Below are 4,077 nucleotides of genomic sequence, written 5' to 3' on the forward strand. Positions count from 1 at the left end.
TTAAGGAAAAAAAAAACAGCTGTCATTAGAAATAAGAAAACAAAGTTTGTGAGCTCCGAGGCTTCGTGTCTGTTCCAGCGGCCGCGTGCTGTTAAAGAACGAGCCGATTTCATTTCCATTCAGACAAAAGACGAATGCGCACTAAAAAAGTATTTGCATTTAGAGAAACCGCTTCCAGATATTTTGTACCGCTTTAGATAATTTCCCTGTTGCTCAGATCACTCGTCGCGGGATGTTTCTTGTACTACATGAGGAAACACATAAATCTAACACTTAGGTTTCGACACGGAGGTCTGAGCGCTATGGAGCATCGTTCCTCTCTTTCAGTAAGTCAAACACCGGTTTGTAATGCCCAATGCTTTCCGCTTCAAGCCGCTAGAATTTGATACGTGGTTATCTTGCAAAATACGCCAAACAATGCGTAGAAACAACATAACGGAAAATAGCGAAGCGCTTCAGAGGAAGCTTTGCGTCGAGTGACCAACTCGGATTTTTCTATTCAAATACAGGTTCGACGCAGGAAAGGCAACACTATAAGGCAACGCTATAGGACCAACTTCCAAGAAATGTGTTGGATTTGAGAGCGAAATCGAAAGTCTAGCCACTGGAGGGGGAAGTAGAATTTAGATATATATAGCTGATCATACCGTAAAAGTTCACGCAGAAACTCTCGTAGGAGCTGTCTAAGTATGCGTAAGTATTGTGCCACTTGCTCATCTCTACGCGGCCCGGTCTCATTATCGATGTTATGAAACTTGATCTGACCACTATAAACCTAACTTTGTCAACCCTTATCAGTCGTTATCAACAATGTATCGGACTAGATCGTACCATTATCATCCTTATCGGATTATATCCGAGCCTTATCACCGTTATCGGTCCGTATCAGCCTTATCACAATCGATCCGATCCTTGTCAATCGTTATCTTCCCTTATAAACCTTACCGAACATGAGTCGACACTCGTCCTTGGACGCATATGTAAGGAGTCGTGTTACTTGTGTTCGGTAAGTTTCTTTCCGAATGTAGTTGCCTAATTTTGTTTCACCCTGTGTGTTTGGGCATCTCACCCCGTAGTGGGCATGTGTTCCAATCCGTGATTTAGGTCGGCATGAGCAAGAACAAAATAATTTCCGCTACCCAAATTACCATACACACCACAGAGCGCGCACACAAAGCACATTCATGTGAAGTTAGCCAAAGTGTCTCGACATGATTAGGCTCCCCGGGGAAGACCAAGGTCGGCCCCAGTATACGCTTACTCTGCATCGAAAGCAGGGGATCCACAAAAATTGTGAATTTTCGCTCCGCTTTAATATGGCGATTCTGATTGAGTAGGTCGCTGGGTACAGGACACACCCGCTAATGCGGAACAACTCGGAATCCGATGTGATGTGTCCTGGCTTTTCTTTGAGTGAATTTTTTTATTTTTCAAGTTCATCGTCCCGTAAGCTTTTGACGCCGATAGCACATACGGCTCTGCTTAAAGGAAGACGCGTGGAGTAAGTTCGACGCGGATTCGAAGCGAAGCGATACCTAAAGTCGCAAATTATACTTGATGTAGAGCCGGCGTAATATTTAGCCAGCCTGCGCTTAAGCGTAGCCTCCGAGATCTGCCGATGTGCGCACGGCACCACGCGCCGCCTGGATCTCGGAGGCCGAGTGGGAAGGACGTGCCCACAAATCGCGGGCAGATTCGTGACCGTCTCCCAAGAATTGGCTCCGTCGTAAGGCGCTGGTGTGCACAGAAAGGTCCTCGCTCGCGCGGTCTTTTGCTAAAAGTATTTTTGGCGGGCCGTACGTCATTGCAAAACATTTAAGAGACTTCTAGTGACGCCAGCAAAAACGGCCTTCATGCGTCGAGAGCAGACGAAAGAAGAGCGCACAGCTTTCAGAATTTTGCGATGCAAGATCGTTTCGTGTTAATTTCTCTCTCTCTCTCTCTCTTTCTCCTCTTTTAGTGTTCGCACTACTGCAGCGTCGATATTACGCCCGGCCTATTCTTTGACGTAGCGTTTTTAATAATTAGAAGTGTCAAAGTTGAAAAAAAAATGTTTATATGTATGTGTATTGCAACAGACGGTGCTCTGCTCCGAACCACCGTCATTTGCAAGTTCACTCCTCGAAGAGGCAGGACATGTGTCGAGCGTGCTCCTGAAAAACATTTTGCATTGTGGTGATCGCGGTTTATAAATCATGGATCCTGGACCTCAAAAAGGTGCGACACAAATGCTTAACGGCATTCATGTCGCATTCACAACAAAACTTTCACTGATTATTTTGTTTCTTTTGAACGCAATAATTACTGATTCTAAAATGAAACTTACGTTGTGTTCCGTCACATCGAATAGACAACTTTTCTACGTGGTATTTTTTTTTTTTAGCAAGTAATTTGTAATTTTTGCTTCTCACATCGCGTTTTACCTGCTCGACGTTGGTGATCAGCTGGGAGTTTGTACGGCTGCGGAGGTGGAAAGTTATGTAGTGGTTGGTAGCAAATGTCAAATCGACGATTTCTATTGTGCGTAATGGTACAATGTTGATAAAACGTCGCAGACGATTAAGAGTGTGTTAGTTGTAAACACGTTACGGGATGCAATGAACGTGGCCTTTCATCAGCCACCAAGGCAGCTTGCGCGGGAACACAAAAACGGCCGTATAAGACCAGGACATCGGTGGTGAATCATTTCTAAGTACAGCAAGCCGAGAGACCCTGTAGTACTTTCGGTGAAAGGTGCTTTTGACGAAGCAATTATTTTTGTATATCAGTTTCTCCGATTGGCATACATCTGCTGTGAGAACTGGGCGACGTGGGCACATGATTCAGGACTTAAGGAAAGGTTTTACTGGGCGAACGTGGCACGGAGTGCCACAAGATCTTACGCAATTACCAACTCTGTGGATTACGGACATCTCCTACACCCTTGGCACAGAGATTTTTGCCGAACACGGAAAATTGAAGTGGGCCATCACGAGGCTGCGCTGACGTATACCTTGAACTTGAACTTCTACCTCCGCAGGTCTGGTCCCCTCACTATTATGCTCATTCTGTGGCGAAGCGGAGACAATAGACCATTTCTTGTTGTCTTGCAGACGTTTTTCTATAAATATTGTAAGAAAACGACTACTCGAAATCCCGCTTCGCTCTATTGGTCTGACTTTATCAGTGCCTGTGATCCTACCTTTCGGAGCCTCCATTATTGGGTTCAGCCACTGAAATGTTTGCTTGGCAATCCAAAATTACCTCATTGAAACCAATCGATTTCCGTGTTAGACTGATCGTTCGTTCCTCCCAACTATAGCTTTCCTTTCTTTTCTCCAAACACAAAACGTTAACTTTTCAACTCCAATGCTCAAATTGTTAACTCCCTTGTTATTATTATTTTTATGTACCTAATTGGACCACCCGATTCATGGCCAATCCCCCACTGTGGGTATGTGCCACGGCCACTCAGGACAACAACTACTTGCATTCGTCTCGACTGGCCCCGTACAGCTGCAGGTACTTAATGCGTCATTAGTCGTTGTGTTCTTCCTAGGAAGCGCGATACCAAGCAAAACTTATACTCACCGGCACTTCAAAATTAAGGGGGCAACACGAAAGTACGCATCCAAGATGGCCGTCGTAAGTGTTCCTTGTGCCCATCTATCTAGATCCGTCGATTGACTCGCCAGATAATTGGAATCAGCCTTTACTTCGACTACGTCAAGCTAATATTTAGTTTGCTCCACACTGAGCGTAATTTGTATTGTCACTGGGATATGTTACCGCAAATCAAGCAAACGGGTGTATTTTCCGGAAACCAACCGGCGTCCTTATGAAGAACACAGTGCACAGAAAGTGTGAAAACAGAGTCGTGTATTTATTCTTGTAATATAAAATCGCTTGCAATCTTCGTCCCCCTGGAGAAAACAGAAGTCGACACGGAGCTCGCAGTTATTATTTGGAAGGCCTTCTTTAAAAAAAAAAAAAAGTTGTCGTCCACTGTAGATAGTCGAGAGCGTAGAACAGAAGCACCGGGACAAACGCCACTGTAGACCATCGAAGGCAGCCTCAGGCGGCGTGGAGAAGGCAAGC

The sequence above is a fragment of the Dermacentor variabilis genome, chromosome 7 (assembly GCF_050947875.1).
Source record: "Dermacentor variabilis isolate Ectoservices chromosome 7, ASM5094787v1, whole genome shotgun sequence".
NCBI classification, from domain to species: Eukaryota; Metazoa; Arthropoda; class Arachnida; order Ixodida; family Ixodidae; genus Dermacentor; species Dermacentor variabilis.